At 41.3% G+C, this 11614-nt stretch overlaps 1 protein-coding gene across 1 annotated transcript in view; it reads right to left on the reverse strand.

Annotated features, from left to right (window-relative positions):
* The window catches only part of LOC126419131 (myrosinase 1-like), a 553078-nt gene extending 543216 nt beyond the window's left edge, over positions 1-9862 (reverse strand). Inside the window, exon 1 of the mRNA XM_050086237.1 lies at positions 9712-9862. The gene's annotated coding sequence lies outside the window, so the exon portion shown is untranslated. The remainder of the gene's footprint in view (positions 1-9711) is intronic.
* Positions 9863-11614: the final 1752 nt, after the last annotated feature.

Raw genomic sequence — 11614 nt, forward strand, 5'->3', positions numbered from 1 at the left:
GGTGCAGTGGGCAGGGGACCCGGCTTCAAGTCCCGGTCTTGGCACAAATTTTAATCCAATACGTCAGCTTCTATCCTCCTCAAAGATAAAGTTGAGACTGAATTTGTCTCCAGTAAAGTAATATTCCATCAAGTCATAACAAAAGATGCGCCTGAGAATGGACGTGTGGGATAAACGGGACACCCTACTGTCGAAGTCACTCGCTTACAGTGGGCGACGAGAAATGGTAGCAGAAAACTGATATCGTGTTACTGAGTTAGACGAACCACATTTGTGCCTCCGTATGGGTCTTGCTGAACATCGTGTGAATAGTAGTCTTCATACAGTCTTCTGGAAGGAGTGTGTGCAAGCTGTAGCCTTCAGATACACAGACAGTCTCGCTAAGGGGGAGCCTGCAGTTTAAATTCTAATTCCGAGAACAGTTCCATTACATGTTTTACATTTAAACTGTTTACTGCCAGAGAAGACTGTCAGCTTAGCTGTGAGAAAGGAAAATCCCGAATCAGAGACGTTTACAACCCTTCCTCTCAGTAAACCCTCTCCCCAACAAGGCGGTCTGTCATATACCGCTGCTCTTTATTTGCAGGAGAAAACACATCCGTATGCACCGCCCTGTCTGACCCAGTAAATGCACTATTTTCCTATTTAAAAGAGTTTATCTTTAGGAAGACTTGTTCATTACTACTAACAAGGGAACCTCCCCATCGCACTCCCGTCAGATTTAGTTGTAAGTTGGCACAGTGGATAGGCCTTGAAAAACTGAACACAGATCAATCGAGAAAACAGGAAGAAGTTGTATGGAACTATGAAAAAAATAAGCAAAATATACAAACTGAGTAGTCCATGTGCAAGATAGGCAACATCAAGGATAGTGTGAGCTCAGGAGCGCCGCGGTCCCGTGGTTAGCGTGAGCAGCTGCGGAACGATAGGTCCTTGGTTCAAGTCTTCCCTCGAGTGAACTCTTTACTTTCTTTATTTTCGCAAACTTATGATCTGTCCGTTCGTTCATTGACGTCTCTGTTCACTGTAATAAGTTTAGTGTGTATTTTGCGACCGCACCGCAAAACCGTGCGATTAGTAGACGAAAGGACGTGCCTCTCCAATGGGAACCGAAAACATTTGATCCAGGAAAACACGTCTGATATATTTTATACGACACTGGTGACGGTATGTGCGTCACATGACAGAAATATGTTGTCGACCCACCTAACTTGTACACTTGGCGAATGGGTAAAAAACATTCTTCTACCTTGCCCGATTTAGGTTTTCTTGTGGATGTGATAATCACTCCCAAAAAAGTGATCGCATCGGACGGACAGATAATAATTGTTTGAAAATAAAAATTTAAATTTTTCGCTTGATGGAAGACTTCAACCAGAGACCTCTCATTCCGCAGTTGCTCACGCTAGGGACCACGGTACTCCTGAGCTCAGTCTATCCTTGATGTTGCTTATCTTTCACATGGATTACTCAGTTTGTATATTTTGCTTATTTTTTTTCATAGTTGCATACAACTTCTTCCTGTTTTCTCGATTGATTTGTGTTCAGTTTTTCAAGGCCTATCCACTGTGCCAACATGTAACTATATCTGAGGGGGGTGCGATGGGGAGGTTCCCTTGTAAGAGTAACGATATATAATCAGTACTGAGAAGTTAGGTCTGGCTTGTAGACTAACTGGTTGTGTGTCAAAGAGTAGGTCCAGAGCTGGTCGATTCCTCAATCACTCCTCCATGTACTGCGCCACTAATCGCCTCTTTCACTGCCGGCGATAACCGAACTAACGTGTCGAGTGTCGAGTTGTTCCGCGTTTCGCAATCGGCTGCGTCATTCACACACGACGTCCCAGAACGGCGAGGGTGCGGCGCTGGCCGTGGGACCACACCTAGCACAACTCTGCGCTCTGGAAACTGGCCTCGGCATATGGAGAGCTTTTTCTTTTCAGATAGTTCAAAATAAAAGACCAGTCTCTTCGAATTTTTTATATATTTTTTTACTTGTTGACACGACTGAAGTTGTTTTATGTGAACACGCTATGAGGGCAGCATACAAAGCGCTAGCCGCTCAATAATAAATACATGTTGTTGTTGCGGTCTTCAGTCCTGAGACTGGTTTGATGCTGCTTTCCATGGTACTCTATCTTGTGCAAGCTTCTTCATCTCCCAGTATCTACTGCAACCTACATCCTTCTGAATCTGCTTAGAGGATTCATCTCTTGGTGTCCCTCTACAATTTTTACCCTCCACGCTGCCCTCCAATGCTAAATTTGTGATCCCTTGACGCCTCAGAACATGTCCTACCAACCGGTCCCTTCTTCTTGTCAAGTTGTGCCACAAGCTCCTCTTCTCCCCAATTCTATTCAATACCTCCCCATTGGTTATGTGATCTACCCATCTAATCTTCAGAATTCTTTTGTAGCACCACATTTCAAAAGCTTCTATTCTCCTCTTGTCTAATCGACTAAAACCTATACTCGATGGTAAAAAATTTCTCTACTTCATAAACGCCTTCCTTGCCATTGCCAGTCTACATTTGATATCCTTTCTACTTCGACCATCATCAGTTATTTTGCTCCCCAGATAGCAAAACTCCTTTACTACTTTAAGTATCTCATTTCCTAATCTAATTCCCTCAGCATCACCCGACTTAATTCGACTACATTCCTCGTTTTGCTTTTGTTGATGTTCATCTTATATCCTCCTTTCAAGACACTGTCCATTCCGTTCAGCTGCTCTTCCAAGTCCTCTCCTGTCTCTGACAGAATTACAATGTCATCGGCGAACCTCAAAGTTTTTATTTCTTCTCCATAGATTTTAATACCTACTCCGAATTTTTCTTTTGTTTCCTTTACTGCTTGCTCAATATACAGATTGAATAACATCGGGGAGAGGCTACAACCCTGTCTCACTCCCTTCCCAACCACTGTTTCCCTTTCATGCCCCTCGACTCTCATAACTGCCATCTGGTTTCTGTACAAACTGTAAATAGCCTTTCGCTCTCTGTATTTTACCCCTGCCACCTTTAGAATTTGAAAGAGAGTGTTCCAGTCAACATTGTCAAAAGCTTTCTCTAAGTCTACAAATGCTAGAAACGTAGGTTTGCCTTTCCTTAATCTTTCTTCTAAGATAAGTCGTAGGGTCAGTATTGCCTCACGTGTTCCAACATTCCTACGGAATCCAATCTGATCTTCCCCGAGGTCGGCTTCTATCTGTTTTTCCGAGGTCGGCTTCTATCTGTTTTTCCATTCGTCTGTAAAGAATTCGCGTTAGTATTTTGCAGCTGTGACTTATTAAACTGATAGTTCGGTAATTTTCACATCTGTCAACACCTGCTTTCTTTGGGATTGGGATTATTATATTCTTCTTGACGTCTGAGGGTATTTCGCCTGTCTCATACATCTTGCTCACCAGATGGTAGAGTTCTGTCAGGACTGGCTCTCCGAAGGCCGTCAGTAGTTCTAATGGAATGTTGTCTACTCCCGGGGCCTTGTTTCGACTCAGGTCTTTCAGTGCTCTGTCAAACTCTTCACGCAGTAGCGTATCTCCCATTTCATCTTCATCTACATCCCCTTCCATTTCCATAATATTGTCCTCAAGTACATCGCCCTTTTATAGACCCTCTATATACTCCTTCCATCTTTCTGCTTTCCTTTCTTTGCTTAGAACTGGGTTTCCATCTGAGCTCTTGATATTCATACAAGTGGTTCTCTTTTGTCCAAAGGTCTCTTTAATTTTCCTGTGGGCAGCATCTATCTTACCCCTAGTGAGATAGGCCTCTACATCCTTACATTTGTCCTCTAGCCATCCCTGTTTAGTCATTTTGCACTTCCTGTCGATCTCATTTTTGAGGCGTTTGTATTCCTTTTTGCCTGCTTCATTTACTGCATTTTTATATTTTCTCCTTTCATCAATTATATTCAATATTTCTTCTGTTATCCAAGGATTTCTACCAGCCCTTGTCTTTTTACCTACTTGATCCTCTGCTGCCTTCACTACTTTATCCCTCATAGCTATCCATTCTTCTTCTAGTGTATTTCTTTCCCCCATTCTTGTCAATTGTTCCCTTATGCTCCCCCTGAAACTCTGTACAACCTCTGGTTTAGTCAGTTTTTCCAGGTCCCATCTGCTTAAATTCCCACCTTTTTGCAGTTTCTTCAGTTTTAATCTATAGTTCATAGCCAATAGATGGAGGTCAGAGTCCATATCTGCCCCTGGAAATGTCTTACAATTTAAAACGAGGTTCCTAAATGTGTCTTACCATTATATAATCTATCTGATAACTTCTAGTATCTCCAGAATTCTTCCATGTATACAACCTTCTTTTATGATTCTTGAACCAAGTGTTAGCCATGATTAAGTTATGCTCTGTGCAAAATTCTACCAGACGGCTTCCTCTTTCATTTCTTAGCCCCAATCCATATTCACCTACTATGTTTCCTTCTCTCCTTTTTCCTACTCTCGAATTCCAGTCACCTATAAATACATAGGGTGTTTAAAAAGAAAGTCTCGTATCCTCGTAGCGGACAGTATCGTTCAAATAGTAAAAAAGTGCCTATATAGATACCTACGGAATTAAATAGTTTTGGAGTATGGTCTGTTTTACCCTGGTCCAGAATGTTCACCACTGGACGCTGAGGATTAATAGGTCAGAACCTGCATTTCAGTCACGGATGGAGCGGTATTCAACCAGAACGCGGCAATAACTTACCACGCAAAAGCACGGCCGGGCAAATGCGAATCAGCCAGCCCCCATCGAATAGAGGCGTCACGTTAGCTACCGCGTACTGTGACCGGGTGAGGGAGAACAACGCGTTGTGCACTCATAGGCCGCTGCACTTTCGCGGACGACTTGACGGGTCCTGCTTACCAGAACCTGCAGCGTCACGAGTCACACGCGCTATTGACGACTGTCGCCCTTTGGCACGAACACAGATGTAGTTTATACGCGACCGGAGACCAGCCTTGATTCGAAGACTGACGCAGACTTTTAATTCGTTAACTTGTACGACGTTTGCTCTGAGGGCTCCACGGAAGAGCGAGTGGTCTACGGCGATATCGGCTGCAGTCGCTGGCTCATTCCCACCCCACCATACGCGAGCCATCTGTCAGGTAATATCAGCGAGTATGACGAAAGCTTTGTATTGGCCTGCTTTGTTTACTAGCAGTGGCAGTAGACCTTCGTCGGTCCACTAATACTTGGAAAAATTAGGAAAATTAAAAAAAAGGGAATTTACAATTTATTATAATTGTTCTGAAACGTTTTTCTTCGGTCCCGCGGGCTAGATGACACAACTTTACAAGAGTGTTCAGTACATCTTTCCTATCTGGATCTCTCAAGTAAGTCTTAAAATCGAAAGTTCCTTTTCCATTTATTAGTCATTTAGCTTAACTGCAAGTATCTACAGAGTGCTTTTGAAGTCTCGTGCGTATATAGAACTGTTATCAGATTCAGCACTGCTACTTTACATAATTCTTCTTGTAAATTGATTGAGCGTGATTTAAATGATATGAATGACTCAAAATCACGAGATGGAGATCTGTTTCTGGTGACTACAGCTGTCAACTGCCCATGGGTTGCCACTTCTACAGCGCCACCCTCAGGATGCTCATTACTGCAAAATGTGAGCCCGTCGTTCTCTTTATATCTGTTTTCCTTTTTAATTGGGTCCACTGTGGGTTCTTAAAGAAACATTGTAAATTAACTAATGAAACACTGTTTTTGCCTTGTTTCACAAATTTTATTATGGTTACTGTACGACCTAAGTTTCGGTTTATAAGCCCATTCTCAAGTACATTACTAATTACAAAGATGATAATGCAGGGTAAACATGATGATAAGCCAAAGATAGTCACCTCAACTCCTTAATGTATCGATCCTTGGCGTAATGTAAAAGTACTTCAATGACCTTTTTTGACAAATTACATATGGAACTATACAATTCCGCAATTACACTAACATAACTTGGCATACCTAGGAATAAAATTATGCATCAGCCTAGAACTTTTTATCTACTGATGGATTGACGCCCAAATTTTTACTTCCATTCCGGAATTGTAATATCATCTGAAAGAGGTGAATAACTGAACTGCGTTTGCTCGTTTACTAATAGATGTGGGATGTACACATCTGTTTTTTTAAAAAATTCTAGAATTTTTAAGCGGCTGAGTGTACCCCTTTTTTCTTTGTGTGTAAGACTTGTACATAAAAAATGGTAATTGAAGTAATTTTACATTAAGCCAAGGATCGGTACATTAAGAAGTTGAGGTGACTATCTTTCGCAAACGGTGCAGTACATCATTGTAAAATTCGGCATTTACAGTTGCTTCTTTTTTCAGGGCGAAGAGATTTACTAGTTGTGCATTGGCAACTCTGAATTTTTGTCTCATCGTCATACCCACACATCCAAATTTAATCTACGGTTACAATTTTGGACTTGAAGTCCGGATCTGAATGAAGAAAATCCTTCAACTCCGTGCAAACAGACATACGGTCACAAAAAAGTCTCGGAACAAATTTTGCACATTCTCGTCTCATATGCAAATTATAGATTAAAACGCTTTGCATGGACTCATACGAAATCCTAAGGCTTTTTTGGTAAGATCTGGTAGAGTTAGTTATACGCCTATCTGAACAAACAATTTTTTCCACTTTTTGAATTTTTTCCTCTGTTTTTTTTTAGGTTAATGGGCATCCAGAATGTTGCTCTTTTTGCACCGACTCATTTCCGCTTTCGTGTCCGGTGAGACAGGTGTGTCCCATACACAAATTTATTTCCCTGATTTCCCAGCGATGTGAATGTCCCACATCTATGTGGTGCTGCAATCTACACTTGAATGTATCAACTGTTTGGAGACAATAGATTCATTGTTCGAGCCCCAAAAGCGATATATCGCTTAATATTTTCAGTTGTACATTGTGCCCCTTGTTTTTTACAGTTTCATGTAATTTTTCCTGTCTGCAGTAGATAAGCTCCGCAAACGTATTTGTTGTCTTCTTTACATTGATTTCTAGAAAGATACAGATACGTGCACATATTTATTGATAAACCACTTTTAAATTCTTTTAGTAGTTATACTTTACAGCTAGTGTGTGTGTAGAGAACTTATATTTGTGCCCTTCGTCCACACTTGTGTCCAAATTTTTACACTTCTATGTTATATCCGGTGCTGTAACCTTATTATTTTAGTTTCGTTGAATTGATATAAAATGGAAAACACTGACTCGTGGTTTGTTTTTTGAGACCAGTGCTTGTCTTCCCCTTCTCTTTATGTTTCTCCCAGTTGAGGCTTACCTTCCCCTTCTCTTCACATTTCTCCCAGTTGATGATTGCCTTCCCTTTGTCTTTATATTTATCCCAGTCGAAAGCTGCTTACAAAATCAAGGTGAAAAGAATGGTTGTCACATTTTCCTTCGTTGTTATAGTTCCACACGATGAAACTGTTGATTATTGACACGTCCAAAAGAAAATAAGGAGGACAATGTCACCACTTGAGTAACGTACTGCCATTAACAGACCTTTCCGCTGGTGGAACCGGTCCACACCTCCCATTACAGCCACGCAGTCTGCTGTGGATGCAGGGCAGGATAGGGCTCAGGTTATACCATCTACATTTCTCTTGTGACGAATCACGTGATCAGCAGTTGACAAAACTGTAACTGGCTGATTATCTTGGTATTTGTCTGACATAATAATGGTGCATTCCTTTTTAAAAAAAAAACATGATCCCTAGTAAAAATATTATTTTAAGTGCAATGTATATGTCTTGCTGGACTCCAGCAGGAAAAAATTTTAGGGAACCATTTATTCCTTCTCGACTCCAACGGGACATATACGTCCCATACAAAATAATTATAAAAATATGAACAATAATCGAAATTTAGGAACATGGCCTCACTCAGCATCCATCCCAAAAGCAAAAAACCAATTTTTACGGTAATGTGCGAAATTTTAATTAATTTCGTCACGAAATGGTTACATCGAAAATACCTCTCGTAAACAGTCTTCGGAATTACAGCATTATCGTCACACACCAATTTTAACATTCCATGACTTTCTCTAGCACTTGTTTGCAACTTGAAGCAGAACTTAATCTTCACGCGTTGTTCGAAATCCACGATGCGTGACAGACACGGTAAACACAACCTCAGTCTGATATCAGTTTATCTGTAAAATATAGTATGGGCCATCTTTTTGTTGCAGGCAGCGACAAAACACTCGATGCAGAGGTGACGTCATTTCAGTTATCGGGCTAGCGCCGCGACAGATAACGAAATCACTGAACACTGCTGTAACAGGAAGCTGTTCTGTGATACGTGAAACTTCGACTCGCTACTGTGTGCATAGATCGGTTAAAAACTGAGCCGTTGGCAAGCAGAACATATCGATATTTGTATTAGTACATGTACTGAACGGGGTGTTAGACTCAAACAAAGCGGCTCTTTTGGAAGATAAGTCTAATGAATACAGTAATTTGTGGAAGTGTTTCTTGTTCTCAACATTTAAACAGTTTCATCGAATCGACCATTTAATTTGCTTTATTAAACCTTCTAAGGGATTTGTCATGTTAAGTCCTTATGAAAAGAAATACTTTCACTCACTGAGAAGATTTAATGCAGTAATTGTGTCACAAATCACTCCATGTTTAACCTATTCACCTAAATCCAGGATTAGTCCTGCATTATTTTTAAATGGCCGGGGTACATTTTCGTTTAAAGATGGTACTACATTCACACACATGATGGCTACTTTTTCTTATATTCTACAGAGTGATTTCAGTGCCTTCATCAGCTTCTAAGGTCAAATAAGTGCAGAGAAAACCGTTTCTGACTGAGTTTGCAAAATTCTGTTTTTGAGCATGATAAATAATGCGAAATTTGAGCGGGAAATGTACGCTCATAGGTTCGAAAATAGTTACTGCTAGATAAGTCGTGTATTAGACGAAAGTAAGATTGATTCTCTTCTTTATTACACAATCTACCATCATGGACCAACAGTGATTTATATGTTGAATTCGATTCACTTTAGTTTGTGAATTACAAGTACAAACTCTTCCTGTAGGAACATCAGAGTCCAAACAGATGCCCAGGGGAATGAGTGTACTGTGAACTACCCATGAACAGATTTAGGTGCGTTTTAATAACGGGTTACAAGCGGAAATCAAGCAAATTCGAATATATTTCCGTGATTAAAGAAACTTTGTTGGCATTTTCTTGTTCGGTGTTAAGCAATTTGGATACTCTGAGAATCCTTGATACTTTTGCTGTTCAGAAAAAAAGTCACAAATAGGTAACGCCGATCGGGTGATGGAAATATATGTACCGGTAATTTGCAGATATGTGAAAGAAAGAAACATTATGAAGAGAAAAATTTAGTCACCGCACTTCACACAGTAAACAGATATTCTAGAATGTTTTGGTAGGGACAGAGGGAAAAATACGCAACGCAGTTAAATACCAGTGAAACAAATTACACGATTTATAGCTGTAACGTGATGTTTTACGCGTAGACGCTGATGGAATATTAATGTAGTGTCACACAATTTTTGAACGAGTTGCTTGTGTTTTTATATGCGGTGTGCACCCACAGATTTTCAATTTCTTCGCCTCAGCGTGCTGTCGCCACGTTAGCTTATCGCTCCCTGCTTGTTCTTTTAGATAAGCGTGATCCCTGCGTCACTGCACGAAAGGACACAACTTGTAAAGGTTTACGCTCACCGGAAAGAGGCGCCGACCGTGTCCGCCCACGCCGTGACGCTGCTACAAAGTCGTGCCGGCTGACTGGCTTCTGCTGCGGCCCGCAATCGCGTCCCGAGCCGGCGGAATCCTCTGTTTACAAACAACTTCACGCACAGAACAGCTGGCTAACCTCGACTGCAGCAGAGATATCAGCTGACGCTCGCTGCCAGAGATAACGCAGCTGCTGCCCAACCCGTTCTGCCAACATTGCAGACCGAAAAAGCGGCGAGGCGTGTGAAGGCGTGCAGCATACCCGATGCCGTGAATGCAGTTGTTTGTCACTGTATCACGGGGCGCTTCGCGTTAGACCTGTTTCACATGTATGGGGTCCCATCCGGTTAGTTTCGTTTTCGGTTGCAAGAAAAACGAATGCAACCCTTTCGCCCATACACGATTCTCACACAGTTCATATTACGTTTTGTTTTTTCTTCTGCACGCAGTTTCAGTAGTGATCATGGAGAGAAGTCAAATAGTTCTCTACAAAAGATTAAAAATGGTGTACCGCATTATAATTTGATACGTATTTTAAATAAATGCCATTGGTTATTTTCTTAATTTTCAAATCATTTCCTTTTATGTTTCCTCAAAATCACTGTGAGTTTACTATTTGTCCTTATGGACTACGTCTCTTATTAGACAAGAACGAATTTTTCAATGCTTACCCAACTAAAACTTTTAGTGACGTCAAATTAATCAAAAACGTCGAAAATTTCAACAGATACGTCTTTCCATGCTTCCTGCGTCTTTAATTTATCCTTATATTTTTCACAAGTTTTGTCCTATAGTACTAGTTTGGCTTGCACTGCACTGCAGAAATCAGTGCCATCTAAAGTACAATGGCTGGGCGGGTCGCGTCGTACGCTGGTATAATGAGGCCTTTCGGTCCAAAGCGGTAAGAAAGAAGCAGTTATATTTGTACGGGGACACAAATATTGGCAAGTCCACACTAGTAGAAAAAGTTATTTCCAGAAAGCAACATGTATACATGCCATTTTGTTCCGAATTCGGATTTGGTGGCTATGATGGCCGTATACATAATGTTATTTTGTTTGAGGAGTTTGATTGGATTCGCTGGCGGCCGTTTGCGTCTACATTGAAGACCGCACTGCAGTTCCTTCTCTAAATCCTCGCACAAACGAAAAAATGGCTGACATCGAAATAAGTGTCCAAGGAATAGAAAAGCAACTGGAATCACTCAATAGAGGAAAGTCCACTGGACCTGACGGGATACCAATTCGATTCTACACAGAGTACGCGAAAGAACTTGCCCCCCTTCTAACAGCCGTGTACCGCAAGTCTCTAGAGGAACGGAGGGTTCCAAATGATTGGAAAAGAGCACAGATAGTCCCAGTCTTCAAGAAGGGTCGTCGAGCAGATGCGCAAAACTATAGACCTATATCTCTTACGTCGATCTCTTGTAGAATTTTAGAACATGTTTTTTGCTCGCGTATCATGTCATTTCTGGAAACCCAGAATCTACTATGTAGGAATCAACATGGATTCCGGAAACAGCGATCGTGTGAGACCCAACTCGCCTTATTTGTTCATGAGACCCAGAAAATATTAGATACAGGCTCCCAGGTAGATGCTATTTTTCTTGACTTCCGGAAGGCGTTCGATACAGTTCCGCACTGTCGCCTGATAAACAAAGTAAGAGCCTACGGAATATCAGACCAGCTGTGTGGCTGGATTGAAGAGTTTTTAGCAAACAGAACACAGCATGTTGTTATCAACGGAGAGACGTCTACAGACGTTAAAGTAACCTCTGGCGTGCCACAGGGGAGTGTTATGGGACCATTGCTTTTCACAATATATATAAATGACTTAGTAGATAGTGTCGGAAGTTCCATGCGGCTTTTCGCGGATGATGCTGTAGTATACA

The sequence above is a fragment of the Schistocerca serialis genome, chromosome 9 (assembly GCF_023864345.2).
Source record: "Schistocerca serialis cubense isolate TAMUIC-IGC-003099 chromosome 9, iqSchSeri2.2, whole genome shotgun sequence".
Taxonomy (NCBI): domain Eukaryota; kingdom Metazoa; phylum Arthropoda; class Insecta; order Orthoptera; family Acrididae; genus Schistocerca; species Schistocerca serialis.